The sequence below is a fragment of the Vicugna pacos genome, chromosome 2, assembly GCF_048564905.1.
Source record: "Vicugna pacos chromosome 2, VicPac4, whole genome shotgun sequence".
Taxonomy (NCBI): Eukaryota; Metazoa; Chordata; class Mammalia; order Artiodactyla; family Camelidae; genus Vicugna; species Vicugna pacos.
The window spans coordinates 112016741-112033998 of record NC_132988.1 but is presented as its reverse complement, the minus strand read 5'-3'; the positions used below and the strand labels follow the sequence as shown (position 1 = coordinate 112033998).

Below are 17258 nucleotides of genomic sequence, written 5' to 3'. Positions count from 1 at the left end.
CTCCATCTTTCAAGCCAGCAAGAGCATGTCAAGTCCTTCTTGTACTTTGAATATCTGACTTCCTCTTCTATAACCAGTTGGAAAACTGCTTTCAAAGGAGTCGTGTGATTCAATCAGGCCCACCTGGATAATCTCCATATCTCAAGGTCAATCTGACAAGTAATATGACCTACTCACAGGAACAAAATCTATCATATTTACAGCCCTAGGGACTACATAAAACATGTATACCAGAGGGTAGGGAATCTCGGGGCCCATTTTGGAAATCTGCCTACCACAAAGGGCATCCTACAAATGTGTGGAATGAAAACAAAAATGATTATCAAATGTGCTCATCTAAAAATCATAAATGTCAGCATTAAAATTATTATGATTCATAAAGATGTCCCTGTGACATCATGATAAAGTTAAAGTGGTATGATTTGCCATGGTTAAGACAGACCATCAAATCAAGGCTATTTTTTTCTTTAAGTTTTGGGGCTCAGAAAGATAAACTCTAGTTAGCTGACAAAGGCAGCTTTAAAAAGACAAAAACAAAAACCATAAGGCTAACTGGTAAGACTTGGTTTTCATTTGACTCAGCAGCTTACTACCTCTTGACTTTGGGCCATTTATGTTAACATGCCCAGTTCAGGTTTCTTCTTGCTAAAATGAGCAGTGATTCCACAGGTGGTTGTTAGGTTTAAACTATCAGGTACATGTACATTAACTGTTTAGAATGACAATTGACAGATCTGTTTCATGTAGGTAAGGTTTTTCAGTGGTGTTGCTGGGTAAGAGAGGAGGGTAGGGGGAAGTTCTAATGTCAGAGAATTTGTCTGTCTGTCTGTCTGTCTATCTATCTATATTTGCATCACTTTGCTGTACACCTGAAACTAACACAACACAACACAATATTATAAATATTGTAAATCAATATTCAATTAAAAATACTTTTCTTTAGATATTACCATCTCAGTACAGCAAAGGACCCCTATCATGAGGGACAACATCGTGCAGTGGAGGTAAATTCCAGCCCTGACACTTAATAGCTCTGTGATACTGGACAAGTTTACATAATCTCTCTGTGCCTCAGTGTTCTCATATGCGGAATGGACATAATAATTCACCAGAGGGCTGACACAAGGACTAAATGGGATTCAGTATATGTAAAATGCTTAGAACTATGCCAGGCATGGAATAAATGCTACAAAATATTTACTGAAAAAAGGACTTCGAGAAATCTCCCATTTACTCAGGGCACGTTCCCACTTAATAGGCAACAGGCAAACATGCTCACTCTATTCAAGTCACTCTTCATCCTCTCTTTTTTAATGAGCTGCCGTACCAACTCAGGCTCTCTGCGAGACAGGCACCAAGGATGGGTTAGACAGATATACAAGGGATTTACTGGGGAAACAGAAGAGAGCAGGAGTGGGCAGAGATGCAGGTTGGACACCTGTGAAGGGAGAGAGCGAAGGAAGAAGGCTGGGCTGAGAAAAGCCTCAGACCACAGTGCAGTTCTCAGAAAGTCTCAGCAGGACAGTGGGGAGTCACAGCCAAGCACTGCTATGGAAGGAATCCCATGTCAGGCGGAAAAGGCCTGGCATTATGGCCCAGCCATGCTCAGGGAGCGTTGCCTAGGAGGAGCCCAGGGGAAACACAAGTTTGGCACTTTCAGATATGAAGCATCCAACAGCTGTCATCAGCTGAGATCCCTAAAGCAGATTCTTTTGAGAGAAGTTCTAGGTGGCACACCCCGATGGCTGCCACAGCCCCGTGACTGTGTTCATGAGGGTGAAACGCACGCATGATGTGATCGGTATCTGCTGAACACCTTTTGGTCAGGCCATCATTTAAAGAGCACATCTAGGAGGTGGGCACTGTGCTGGGCAGCTGGTAGGCGTTAAGGTACATGTTACTGTTCTTTACAGACCAGCCAGGAGGGACAGCCAAGGCTAGTGCTGGCCCTCTGGTGTGATCCCTCGACAGGGAAAGTGTGGCTGGTTGAATGTGCCTGGGAACTAATGCAATGAACCATTTGTGGATTAGGTGTTTGCTGAGCAAGGACTGCATTGTTGAACAACCTCTTTCTGTGTGAAGGCAAATTCAGGAATGATACGTATACAAGTATGTATGCACATGTGTATATATGTATGTATCTGGAAGAATGTGTTTGTGTTTGTGTATGCATGTGTTGGGGGTATTAGAGGCCATATTTCTTTTATTATAAAGAACATATTCTTATTGAGTGCCACGGAAAATAGATCTCTTTTTGGAACCTGAATTACCTACTTTATTGAATAGAAGAATATCATTAGGAAAATTGGCATTGCTTGTCAGCCACCAAAATTATAAAATTTTCTTTGGAAAGCATTAACAATGGGTAACTTCCTAAGATTTTCCTCTTGAAACGAGGTCACAGACCGCATTCCCAAGCTCAGAAGCCCCAGCTGGCCCTCAGCCTGTGTACTGACTGCGTCTCTGTTCTGTACCTGGTACTGTAAGGGCGCAAAGGACACAGAACTCAAAGTCTCAGCACCAAGGCTTGGGAGGACACAGCCTATTAGGTGAAACAGATGAGGACAAAAGAGCTATAAGAGGTGTGTGGAGGTGCTTCGGGAATTCAGAGGAGTGAGCCACAAATAACAATTATGGGAACTGTGGTGATTAGCTGAGACTTCCAGACACATCTGACAGCCACTTTTTAACTCCTCTCACTCAAGCCCTTGGCTTCTAGCTTAACTTTGGCTCTCCCAGGGCAGATGGGGTCAGTGTGATCTTTACCAGCCCCAGGTCCCGACTGATGCTCTCATTAATTCATTCATCTTTAATCAGGGATATATTAAGCACAGAGTGCATCAGGTCCCTTGCACAATAAGTATATATTTTGTTATATTAATTTGTAATGTCAGCCAAGTCAAATCCCTTTGGGAATGAGTGGGAGGACAGAGAAGGTGAATTCCAGTAATTACAAGTGACCCTCACCCCCAGCTGTATTTTGCAGAGATGACATTGCAGAATTATAAGAGCATGATGCTTGGTGTCATAATCTCAGCACTCTGTATGTGACCTGGACAACTTTCTGAACCTCATTTTCCTCATTATAATCTGAAAAGTAGAGATAAAAACACTTATCTTGCAAAGTATGCGTTACATACATATGCAAAGGGCAAAGTATATTGATTAGGGCAAAGTAAAATAAATTGTAGAAAATAAACTTACACAAGTGCAAAAAGGGAGTTTAGATTTATTTTAAAATTAGAGATAGGAAAAGTCCTCCCAAACAAGCCAAAAAGTCCAGAAATCAAAGAAGAGTTATAATGGATATAAATACATGAAAATGATTAACCTCTACATGATAATATACAGCATAAACAGAAAATTTTAAAAGCATATAACAGACCAGAAAAATAGTCACAATGAATACCACTGACAAAGATTAACAACCAAAGCATTTAATGAGTTCCTGCAAATTAATAAGAAAAATACAACCCCATAGAAAATTACCAAATACTATACATGAGCAATTCACAGAATTCATATGGACAATGCAGATCTGAAAACATTTTCCACCCAGCTAGTTCTTAAAGAACACAGATTTAAACAATAAGGTGATACCACTGTTTTCACCCACCATATTGACAAAAAATTTAAATATTGATAACCTCCCTTACAGGCAAATGTATGGGGAAATAGGTACTTTCACATGCTGCTGTATATAATCTTATATCCACTAATTCCACTTCTAGTCATTTACCCTAAAACAATTACATATATACACAGAAAGAGATTAACTAAACTAATTTATTCAACAAATACTTGGTGCAAACTTGTGTACTGTTCTATGAGCTGAAATAATAGTAAAAAAAAAAGAGAAGACTTTCCTGCATTGATATTTATTAAGCATTTTGTCCAATTTCAATTTCTAGACTTCACAATCACACAATATAAATGTATTTTCTCTTTGTGCTCAGGGAGTTTTCATTATCCTCAAAGCTCCACTGCTGATAGCATATACACTTGCAATTGAAAATGATATCAAGTTATGACTAATTTTTATGGAACACATTACAAAGAGCTTTCACATCTATTATCTCATGTTTCTCATGCACCAACCCTGTGACTTAGGTAAATGATTATTTTGATCACCATTCACTCTCCAGAGCCAAGCAAGATGCAAGGTATACAGCAGACACCAAGTAAGAGTTTGTTGGAGGAATCAAAGTTAAGAGGAGTGGTTAGAGGCATGGAGATGCCAGACAGCATCACACGTCGTCCGACCCAAGACTGCTACTTTCGCTTCTTGGACTTTTCCAGCTACGCTATGCCTGCAGTTTCTAGAATCATCTAATCATAAGATTTTAGGTAACCCCATTTTACTTTGTAGCTGCCATTCTTCCAAGTTTAAGAACCTTGTTGTCTTGCTTTTTTGTTTTTAAATAGAAAATTAGGTATTTTATTAATGGTCACTTTACAAAACATGAATTGTTCTCATAAAATCTGAAACCAAGAGCAACTAGAGCTCACAGTTTAGAGTGTAGAAAGAAGTCTTGGTAACACTCAGATCTGAGCCTGCTGAGAAATCTGACTTGTGTTTTAATTCTAACCATATATGTGTGACTTGGACATAAAATTAGATGATTATTCTAATTAAAAGCTGACTCCTTCTGGCTCAAAAATGTGATGATGCATCAACTTTCTCAGTCACACCTGCTGCGTAATTGTGGATGTCAAGGGTTGTGTTTTAGTTGACTCTGACGGGCAGGAATACACATTGCAGAACAAAGTCATTTCAGGCGGTTCTGTGAGCCACTGAGTGTTTTAGGCTCCACAAGTTGCAAACTTAATTACAACAAAGAGTAAGCATTAGTTCTTTCACGTGATGAAATGAATCAACAGGGGAGAGTGTGTTCAGTCCCATCCTCTTTCTTGGAGAAATAGGACTCAACAAATGCTATGACATGAATTTGCAGATGTAAAGGCAGTGGATATGAATTATGGAAAAGGAAAGTCTGTTCTTAGGCAATCACTTTGTCCTGAAGGTTTGCTGACAGAACCAATCCTCAGACAGGATATAACACGATCAGTTACATCCTTCCAGATTACAAAGAATAACAAACACACATAGTCCCTCACTTACTTTTTCATGACAGTAAAAAGCAAATGGGCTTTGGAACGTCAAAAACCCTGGTCGCAAATTCCAGCCTTTGCTGTGAATGACCTTGAGTAAGCCATTTAATCTCTCTCAACCTTAAACTTCTAATCCACAAAATTAGGATAATATTTTCCTTCCAAGATTTAAGTCACAAATGTATTTAAGCCCCCTAGTAGAGTCCTGACAGGAAATAATTGCTGACTAAATATATACCTGTACCCCAGTTTGTTTACCCATTCACCTGCGGAAGGACATCTGGGTTGTTTCCAGTTTTTCCCATAACAAATAAAGTTCCTTTGAACATTCATGTACAGGTTTTTGTGTGAACGTAAATTTTCATTTCCCTGAGCTAAGTGCCCCAGAGTCTAATTGCTGGATTATATGGTAGTTGCACGTTAGGTTACAAAAAATTTGCCAAACTGTTTTCAAGAATGGCTGTACCATTTCACATTCCCACCAGCCACAAACGTATGAGAGATCCAGTTTCTTCATATTCTCACGAGCATTTGGTATTGTCACTATTTTTCATTTGATCCATTCTGATATCTGTGTAGTGATCGGAGAGATCCAGTTTCTTCATATTCTCACGAGCATTTGGTATTGTCACTATTTTTCATTTGATCCATTCTGATATCTGTGTAGTGATCTCTCACTACGGTTTTAATTTGCATTTCCCTAATGGCTAATGGTGTTAAATAAATTTTCACAGGCTTATTTTCCATCTGTCTTTCCTTTTTTGTGAAATGTCTGTTCATGTCTTTTGCCCATTTTCTAAGCAGGTTGTTTGTTTCTGTGGTGTTGAGCTTTGAGAATTACTTATATACTATAGATGTCAGTTCTTTGTCAGGTAAGTGGTTTGCAAATATTTTCTCTCAGTCTGTATTTTGTCTTTTCATCCCCTTAAAATGTCATTCCCAAAGCAAAAGTTTCTAATTTTGATGAAATCCAGTTTATCCATTTTTTTCAATTTTTAGTGTCATATCTAAGAACTCTTTCACTCGACCCTAGGTCACAAAAATTCTCTCCTATGTGCTCTTCTAAAAGATTAGTGGTTTTAAGTCTTGCATTTAAATCTATGATCCATTTTGAGTCAAGGTTTATATAACGTGTGAAGTTTATGTTGAGGTCCTTTTTTTTTTTTTGCCTATAGTTTATAATTGCTCTAGCACCATTTGTTGAAAAGGTTATCATTCCTCCATTGAACTGCTTCTCAACTTTGTCAAAAATCAGTTGGGCAATTTTGTGTGGTCTGCTTTTTGCTCCATCCTCTATTCGTATGTATTAATCTGTGTCCATGCCGCCACCAATAATATGCAGTCTCCAATACCACACCTATGTAAGTCTTGAAATTGGGTAGAGTGATTTCTTACACTTCGTTTCCCTTTTTCACAATAGTTTTCACTATGTTAGTTCCCTTGCCTTTCTATGTAAATTTTAGAATAATCTTCCCTATATCTCCAAAAAACATTACTGAGATTGTTGTTAGGAATTTCATTAAATCTTCTATCAGTTTGGGGAGAATCGACATTTTTACTATGTTGAATCTTTCAATCCATGAACATGGCATTCCTCTTCATTTATTTAGATCTTCTTTGATCTTTTCACTAGTACTTAGTAGTTTTAAGCAGCAAGTTTTATACATATTTGTTATATTTATCCTTAAGAATTTCATTTTTAAGCAATTGTTAGTGGTATTATATTTTTCATTTTGGTGTCTGTGTGTTCATTGCTGGCAAATAAAAAATGCAGTTGATTTCTGTTGTTCATCTTGTATCCTGTCATGTTTCTGAACTTACTTTTGAGTTCTAGAAAGGATTTTTTTGGGTAGATTCCTTGAGATTTCTACACAGACACTCATGCCATCTGCAAATAGTGAGTTTTGTCTTTTCCTTCCTGATCTGTATATCTTTATTTCCTTTTCTTGCACTAATTGCATGAGCTAGAACGTCAGTATTATATTTAGTAAAATGATGAAAGCTAACATCTATGTCTTGGTCCCAGTTTTAAGGGGAAAGCATTCACTCATTCACCATTAAATATAACACTAACTATAGACATTTTGTGTATGCTTGTTAACAAATTAAGGGAGCTCTCTTGTACTCCTATTTTTCTGAGAGTTTTTAGCATGCATGGGTGCTAAGTTTTGTCAGATGCTTTTTCTGCATTGATTGATAAGATCATGTGATTTTTTTTCTTGTAATATAGTAAGTTATACTGATTTTTTTAATATTGAACAAGTCTTGCATTCTTGGAATAAATACCATTTCATCATAAAGAATAATTCTTTTTCTATTTTGTTGAATACCTGCTAATGTTTTGCTAGAGATTTTTGTGTCTCTATCTATGAGGGCTAGTCATCTATAGTTCTTTTCTTTTTCTCAACTGTCTTCTTTGGGTTTTCATGTCAGAGTATTATTAATTTCATAAAATGAATTAGGAAGTGCTATCTCCTTTTCTTTTCTCTTTCTTTTTTTTTTTTTTTTGGAAGACATTGTGTAGAATTCATGTCAATCGCTTTTCAAATGTCTGGTAGAATAATCCAGTGAAGGGCCTGGAGATTTCCATTTGGAGAGTTTTAAAATGATAAATTCAGGGGTTATTTAAAAGTATGTTGTCTAGCTTTTAAGTGTTTGGATATTTTCCTGTTATTTTTCTATTAATTATTTCTAGTTTGATTCCACGAGGTCAGAGAACACACTCTGGATAATTTTAATTCTTATAAATCTGTTTTAGCTTGTTTTATGGCCCAGTGTGTAGCCTAACTTGGTGTACGTCTCATGAGTGCTTGAAAAGAATGTGTGTTCTATCACTGTTGGGGGGAGTGTTCTCTAAATGTAGACTAAATCTTGTTGGTTGATGGTGTTACTGATTTCTTCTATATACTATGATTTTCTGTCTAGCTCTATCAATTGTTGAGAGAGAGATACTAAAATCTATAAATACAATTGAGGATTTATCAGTTTCTCTTTTCTATGAGTTTTGCTTCATATGTATTGCTGTTCCTCTGTTTGGAGCATATACCTTAAGGGACTGCTATGTCTTAAGGTAGTTTAGCCATTTTATGATCATGTATTATTAGCCTCTGTCTTTAGTATTGTTCTTTTCTCTGAAGTCTATTTTATCTGACATTAATATAGTCGTTCTTTCTTTTGACAAATGTTTGAATGTTTTTTATATCCTTTTACTTTCAACCTACCTATATCTTTATATTTGAAGTAAGTTTCTTGTAGACAGTATGTAGGTGAGGCATGCTTTTTAATCCACTCTGCCAATCTATGTCTCTTGTGTATTTAGACTACTTACATGCAATGTAATTATTGATACATTAGGACCTAAGTTTGCCATTTCATTCTGTGTCTTCTGTTTGTTCTCTCTGGTTTTTGTTTATTTGTTTTCCTTTTCCTATTTTTCTGTGTGACACTGCAAGTTTTTAGAATTCAATTCTGATTTGTCTATAGTGTCTCTGAGCATATTTTTTGTTCAGATTTTTAGTGACTGTTCCACATGATATATACATAATTTATCATAATCTATTGGTGTTACCACGTTACCAGTTAGCATGAAGTATAGAAACTTCACTCTCTTTATGTCAATCTACCCTTCTACATTTCTAATACAATTGTCTTTTAAGTGTTTCCTCTACATGCCGTCAGAACAATATCAGACAATGTTGTAATTTGGGTGTCAACTATCAAACATAAGTTTAGAAACTCAAAGGACAAAGGAAAGTCTATTATAGTTACCGTATTTTTGTTTAGCTGCTTCTTTCTTCTTTCTCTATGTTCCAAGCTTCTCTTTCATTTAGAGAACTTCCTTTAACCATTATTTTAGGGTAATTCTCTTAGTGACAAATTCCCTTAGTTTATCTTAGAAAGTTTGGATATTTATTCTTGAAGGATATTTTTAAAGATCTAGAATTCTGGGTTAATAGTTCTTTTCTTTCAGCATTTGAAAAATATTGTGCCATTTCCTTCCATTCTGTGATTTTGGATGAGAAATCTGTTGTCATTTGAATGTGTTTTTTTTCCTGTACAGGTAAGGTTTTGTTTCCCTCTCACAGCTTTCAGAATTTTTCTTCCTCTTTAATTTTTAGATGTATAATATGTCTTAGCATGGGTTTCTTGAGTTTGTCCTGTTTGGAATTCGCTCAGCTTCTCTGAACCTATAGGCTTACGTCCTTTGCCAAATTTGGGAAGTTTTTAGTCACTCTTTCTTTAAACACTTTTTAGTCATAATCCCTTTTCCTCTCCTCCTAGTATTCTAGTGACACAAATGTTAGGTGTTTTGTTATAGTAATGTGGGTTCCTGAGTCTCTGGTCATTTTCACTCTGTCTAGTCTGCTTTCTCACTATTGTTAAGATTAGGTAATTTCTATTGTTATTTCTTTCAGTTTACTGCTTCTTTCCTCTGGCCCCTCCATTCAGCTGTTAGCCTATCCACTGAGGTTTTGTTTTTTTTTTTCATTTTGGTTATTGTAATTTGAAATTCTAAAATCTAGGTTTCTTTAGAGCTTCTATTTCTTTTCTGAGATTTTTTTTTCATTTGTTTCAAGCATGTCTGTAATTGCTCATTGAAACACTTTTATGATGGCTGCTTTAAAATTTTGTCAGCTGAATGGAAGGGGCAGAAAATAGAATCAGTGAACTGGAGGAAGGAACAATAAAAAAAAGTTACCAATCTGAACAACAGAGAGAATAAACTAAAAAGAGAGAGACAGACAGACACCCATGGATCTGTATAACTATGATAAAAGTTCTAACATTTGTGTCACCAGAATATGGAAAGAAGAAGACAAAGAGGGCAAAGCTGAAATAAAAAATAATAATAATGACTGAAGACCTCCCAAACCCTAACAACTGTCATCTCCATGTTAGCATTGATTGTATTTATTCTCCCATGTTGAGATTTTCCTGGTTCTTGGTATGATGAATCATTTTCAGCTGGAATTTGGATATTTTTGGTGCTTTGTTAAGTTATTTCAACTTTGTTTTAGCTGGCTTTCATGATATTGCTGTGGAAGAGGAAGAGAGGATATTGCCCCAATATTGCCAGGCAGAGGTAGAAGCCCGAGTTCTCACCTGATCTCTCCTGACACCTGAGATGGGCAGGGGACTCCACAGTACTGCTGGGAGGAAATGAGAGGAATGAGGCCTCCCCAGCACCACTCTGGTTGGGAGTAGTAAGTATGCCTCAATACGGCTGGGCATATGTCCACCTGTCACCATAGGGGTTGTATGGCCCTATGACCACCGGACACTTGTGATGAGTGTAAAACCCACTGGGAAAGTCTTGACTCATCCCCAAGTCTCCTGTGACGTCAGCCCACTGGGGAAGGAGAGGGTAACCTCATTACTGCACGGTGTGGGTGAAAGTCCAGGTTTCACACGTGATCCCTCTGACGCTGTGGCTGGGGTGAGGGGCTTCATGACTACTCAGCAGGAATACAAGTCCTGGCTCCCTACTCAGCCTTCTCTGACACCACTCCGTGGGTGGAGGGTACCTTACTGCAGCCTCGTGAGGCCTACAGGTTACCCTCTAGGCCTTTGCCAGCGTGGGTGGAGGTGGGGCCACAATTCTTTCTGTGGCGTTTGGCTGGAGTTGAGTCGTTATTGTCTAAAAGCTTTCTGTGATGTGAAACTGCACCCCTTTTCGTGGTCCTTTAGCTACAGAGAGCAAGTTTTTGTTGGGGCTTTTTTTTTTTTTCAGTCTGCACCTGTGGCATTCTCAGGTTCTAGCATCTCTGGCTCTAATTTTGGGATAGAAAGGCAAAAAGAACACACAACAATCTCACAGCCTTAGTGTTCCTTTGGTTCCTAGGTCCCAAGACAGTTTGTCGTCTTCTCTCTACCTTTCAGATGTTCTGTTTGCTTTATATAAATGTCCAGGCTTATTAGTAGTACTTAGTGGGAGAAATAGGAAATATCATTTATTCTACCTTCACGGAAGCATTTCTGAATATTCATTTTTAATAACATTTTATTATAAAAACAATTTTGAGTGACATTAAATGAAATGTTAAAGCTAGGAAAAACACTTCTATAATGTTTACTAATATTATATGCAAGACACATAATATTTTACATATAAGATTACAGTTTTCAGGTAGTATTTATTTGTCATGTCTGTAGCAAAGGCATGTACATGTCTAGCTAATGACCCAAGCTAAAGGCTGGTCTTGGTAGGTAGATAGATAACTGTCTATGGGGATGTGGTTTGATTGTGTTAAGTAAGCCAGAACTCCTCAAATAAATCCTCTCTCTGGCTAGTGCATAGCATTACCAGGCTTAAACTTTATCCCTAAGCTTATGTCTGTAATACCTGTTGAAATATAAACATCCATGGAGAATATATGGTACTATTCTTAACCCCAAGAGGGCTGTATGCTGTGAGCACTCACCAGCAGAAAGGAGCAAACAGATGCTTAATAGAAACAGATATGAAGACAGGCCATCACCACCCCCAAATATGTTTTTGAGATACACACATATCTACATCTCTGACAAACAACCAAATGAACAAATAAAATGCCCAACTTAAATGGAACTTTGTATGATAACTAATATATTTATTGACAACTGCTTGATGTGCCGACAAGGTCAGAAGGTCACAAGAGATCTGGGTTCCTCTGTTCTCCTTCAGCCATTCAGGAACTAAGCTCCAGAAGTATTTATTCAGCACTTAGTATGTGACAGGCACCACATTATATACTAGGGATAAGAACTTACAAATCACTTCACTATGCTTTCTCTTATCTGATGGCTCTTATACCAAAAAGACATTTCTAGGAAATTGGCTTTCTTTATCAAAAATCTGTATTGTATTTTAGAAACTGCTTTCCCTTATCTCCACCCATAGTTCTTAATATAACATAGACACATAAGCTGTTATTGTGCATACTTAACAAATGAGGGCAGCCAGCTCTGCCCCTCCCCCACTAGATAGCAAACTTCATGAGGACGGGGACATGCCTATCAAAACCAATAGCAGAGTGCTGTGTAGTTATCAGACATCCGAAAGAGATTTGCTAAACAAATGGATAAATGAATGCAATACTGTGAAAGTATATTTAATTATCAGTATTATAAAATATTTAACTTTACGCAGACCAAATTGATGCAGTATTTTGGCAATATAGTAAGTCTATATATATCTTTTAGACTTAAAATATATGATCATCAATCAGTCTGAATCATTTGGTTTTTAACACATTACTCTATTATTCATTTTACCTTTGAAATCCTCATCAGCTTCCTACTACCTGCCTTTATCCTTTCCTGGGAACTAATTGTTCATTCACGCATGCAATTAACATTTCCTGAGTACTTACTGTCTACCACGAACCAGGCTGCAAAGATTCATAAGACTATCTCTCTGCCCCTAAAGGATTTATACCCTACAAGGAAGAACCGATGTGTAAACAATTTATAATTAATGGAGGTGTTATGAAAGAAGTACGAAAAAGTGCTAAGTTATAAGAGTGATTCAACCTGCCTGGGGAGTTTGCTTATGAGAGCGCACATGTGGGAAAGTGACTTTTCTCTTTGTAAACTAAATTGACTTAGTGGCAATAAATATAGTTTCCATTTGTATAGCACTCCTTTGCAAAGTGCTTTCACATTCATTTCTTCTTTTAATTCTCACAGTGAAGGCTCTATAGTTTGGTAGGGATTTTTCAGTATATTCATCAAAAAAGGTAGCTATGAAGCCAACAGATAAATAATATAGGAATTCATTCTAAAGCCCATAGGTAGATAGATGATATAAGCCATAACTGAAATATGGCTTTGTTGGAGTTTCACAGAAATCATTTCAAGAAAAGCTGATAGCAAAGTCCTGTTCCTTCCTCTTTATCCTCAGCGCCATTGCCTTTAAGTATCCATCATTCTGTCTGATAAGATAATGGTGGACACAGAAACTGTGGCTTTTTTGTTGTTGTTTATATATAGACTTACCTAATAGTAATAGTAAAATCTTGGCAACACAAATTTGGCCCCTGATTTTTTTTTCTTAATTCATCACTGCATAAAATTCAGTCTGGGAACCACTAGACTAGCATTTTCTTTTGAGATCTTAGGAAGAGATCACTTTGTTTTTACTACATATCAAAGATTCATGGCCTCTCTTGCTCTCTTGCTTTCCAAGATGGCCCACCCTCTGTCTATGGAGTGTGTATCTACTTTTACTTTAAACTGAGCAGTCAACTTCATACCTCTCAGTCTTTTCCTTGCCTTAGACGGCCTGCACTCTGCCTATGGAGTGTACACCTCTCTAAATAAATCTACTTTTACTCAAAAAAAAAGATTCATGACATTTATATTCATTTAACATAGCAGTAAAATATATCATTTTGTAAGCATATTCCGTGCTATATGCTAAGGAACCAGTCAGATAAATCAAAACTAGGCAGATATGAGTCTATCATGGATTTTACATTAAATGAACTAAACAGACAATAAAATAAATGAATAAATTGAATCTTATAGGTTGGTGACAAGTGCTAATAAGGAAATAAAGAATGGTGTGGGAAGGGAGGTACCTTGGAGAGGGTGGTCCACAAAGGTCTCTACGAAGAAATTACATTTTAGATGAGACTTGAAAGATGAGGAGCCAGCCATGCAGTTGGAAGAAGAGCCTGCTGGGCCAAAGAAGAATTTTGGAGTGGTTGAAGAACTGAGAGACCAGCATGCATGCAAACAATGAGAGAGGGGGAGAGTAACAGAAACTGACAGTAGATCATGCAGGACCTGATGGGCCAAGGCAAGGAAACCGTTGAAAGATTTTAAGCAAGTGTGTGGTGAACCTGAATGCAACAGTGGCTTCAGAGTGCAAGGTGGAGAAAGAATTATGTGAGAGCAGGAAAGAAGCAAGGAGACCAGTTACTATGCTACTGTAATGGTCCATTTGAGAAATACACTGCCAATACTGGTGGCAGTGGCAGTGTGGCAAGTGGATGGACTTGAGATATACTTTGAAAACCATCAAGGCCATTTTGTAAAACAGTAAAAAGAATCAAGGATGATTCCTAGGTTTCTGGCCTGAAGCAACAGGATAGATGATGGAACTAAGATAGAAGAGATGAATGGAAGAAAAAAAACAGAGCAAAGTTGAGTTTGTTTGGAAATTTTATGTTTGAGATGTCTATGAAACATTCAAGTGGAGCTATTAAGTAGGCAGTTGGATAAACAAGTTCATCCTTCAGAAGGAGGTCCTGTACTAGTTATGTAAGTGTGGGAGTTTTTAATATACAGATGGGTGGAGATAAATCAATGCATTAAATGTACTGCTGAAATAATGTACGGAAAGTAGCAGAAACGTCACTTGGCATGTAGCAAATGTGTTCAAAATACATTAACTATAGGATGCTGCTTATGGTTAGAAAATTCTTCACACAGTGTAATCCAAATCTTTTCTACTAAGGATAAACTGCTTTTTTATCATTTTCTTCTCAGTAGTAATAGAGAACATTCAGTAGCCTTAATAAAGTATTTATGTATTTGGAGACTTACTTAGAATCTTTTACGTATTTATAGGTAGAAATACAAAAGAGAAATGTCTACTAATATAACAAATACATGACATATATAACAATATATTATATAATATAAGGTCTATTGTATACAACAGGGAAAAGTATATAACTGTACATAATTTGGTTTAAAAATATTTTTAAGAAATTGAATGGAAACATGGTTAAATTATTCATATTTTCATAGTCCTAGTACCTATATATATATATATTAAAAAAATACATTCCAGAATGATGATCAATTAATTTATGACACAGCAGATTAATTACTTTTATGCTGTGGGAAGTATGTGGTTATGGTTAAGAAAACGTGGTTTCACTTCATACACCCTGTCTCTGCTATTTACTAGCTGTGTGATCTTGGGCAAATTGTATTACCTCTTGGTTCCTCAATTTCCAATTATAATACCTATCTAGGCAGGTTGTCAAGTGAAATGGCAATAATGTGTAAAATACATAGCACAGTGCCTAAAGTAATCAATAAATGATCCATCTATATCAGTGGTTCTCAGCCTCGGATGAATATTAGAATCACTTGGGGAGTTTTAAAAATACTATGTCCAGGCTTCACCCAAGACAATAAAATCAGAATCTCTGAAAGTAGGGCTCAGGCCAACGATTTTTTTTTTAAAGCTCCCCGGGTGATTCTAATGTGTAGCCAGGGTTGAGAACTACCAACCTGAAATCAATAGCATATACAGTATATGAGGATACAATTTTTGTATTGAAATATGGTTGTGCAATATAGTGTGATGCCAGTTAATCAAGTGGCCCAAAGAATTTCAAAACCTGTCTGGTTTTTTAGTTTGGGAGAAAAAAAGAGTAAATTGAAAGGAGTAGTTAAATGGCAATGAAAAACAAAGACGCGGTCTAGCGTCTGTGGAGCGAGATTGTCTGCACTCCATTCCCAACTCCGCCACTTAGTAGCTTTGCAACTTCAGGCAAACTATTCAACTCCTGTTTCCTCACTTGTCAAATAGGGATAAATGCAGCGCCTGCCCCTCATTGTGTTGCTAGATCACTGGATGATGTAATACTTGTAAAATGCTTAGAACAATGCCTGGCATATAGTAAGCACTAAGTATTTGTTTTAAAAAAATCCTTGGATGAAAATATTTGGGATGATATAATGCTAACCATTAATACTGAATCTTGGTAACATACTTTTGCATTAAATTAGAACTGTAAACGGGTGCTATACAAAAGTTCTGAGGTGACTGCTAAAAAATTCTTTATATCTCATATCAAAGATCAGACTGATCCTCAGTTCATACCAGCTATTGTTAATATTGCCAGGACACACATGAAACACCATGGAATATGTTAATAGTGTATCCACTATCCCTGAAGCCATGAAGCTCAAATATTATCAGATGAACTGCAGAGAATTTTTTAAACAAGATTGCCATGTACAGGTGCTATGTTGGGTTAGGTCCTGGAGGTGGATTTTCAGTGATTTTCCTCTTTATCATGCCTAGTCTGGACCTTGCCGCCTTCTCTAGCCTTGTTCTAATGGCCTCATCTCACACCCCTGCCCGGTCCGGGCATGCTTCCCTCCACCTCCTCCAAGTCCTACTGCTTCCTCCTCCAATCTTTTGCTATTCTTGCTGCTGATCCCTCTTCCTGGGATATTCTTCTCATTTTACTCTCACCGTCCCACCCCGAACCTACACAACTTTTCAGACTCAGTTCAAGTACTAACCTCTTCTCTGTAAGCCTTTCCTAGTGCCCCAGACTGAGGCAAGCATTCCCGCTTTCGTAGCTGCTTATACCATGAGCAGATGGCCATTTTTAAAGCCATGTTTGAATCTTCCTTATAAAGGTCAAGAACACTGGTCTTACTTATTTACATGCATATTTATTTAATCATCAACACCTGGCACAGAATCTGGCTACTTTAACTTCATTGACTTAGAGAATGGAAGGAAGGGAGAGAGAAAAAAAGGAAGGAATGGTACCCCCTTGTGTGGTGTTGACTGCGAGAGGGGTGTCATCGGTGGGCATGGATGAAGCAATGGGAATCTATGGCTGCTGGTTTCAGTAAGAGCAACAGGAAAATCATCCAAGCACAAATCCATGGGTCTGTCACGTCTCTGCTGCATAGAGAGACATCACTCCAATTCAGTGAGACTCTAAGCTCTGAGATAAGAGGGACAAGTAACCCTCAAAGCTACACAAGAGAGAACTAACTCATTTACGAACATTGTTAATTCTCTAGCTCTCCATTTCCCTAAATTTACTCCCATCTTTGGGAGATTATCTAAAGTCCCACCACTTCTTGGAAGTCTTTTCCAGTTTGGGGAGACAAAGTCATGAGACACAACATTTTTAGCACAGTGGATTAAGATCAGGATCCCTGGGATTCTGGTTCTACCATTAACTCTGTGGTTTTAGGCAAATTACTTAACACTTCTGTGCCTCTGTTCACTTGCCTGTAATATGAAGACAATAATAGTGTTTATCATAGAGCTGTGAAGTGGATTAAATGTTTAGAACAGCACCTTGCATGTAGAGAGTACTAATTACATGGTAATATCTAACATAAAATTGTAATAGTTACTATTATGCACCAGTTAATACTATAGACAATAACTA

General features: G+C 37.3%; 1 long non-coding RNA gene across 2 annotated transcripts in view; it reads right to left on the bottom strand.

The window, feature by feature from the left end:
- Positions 1–17258, bottom strand: part of LOC116283925 (uncharacterized) — a 268303-nt gene that overhangs the window by 233896 nt on the left and 17149 nt on the right. Inside the window, exon 3 of one of the 2 annotated variants that reach the window (XR_012062728.1) lies at positions 13674–13769. The exons of the other annotated variant lie outside the window; for it this stretch is intronic. This is a non-coding gene — a long non-coding RNA (uncharacterized lncRNA). The remainder of the gene's footprint in view (positions 1–13673; positions 13770–17258) is intronic. 2 annotated transcript variants of the gene reach the window in all.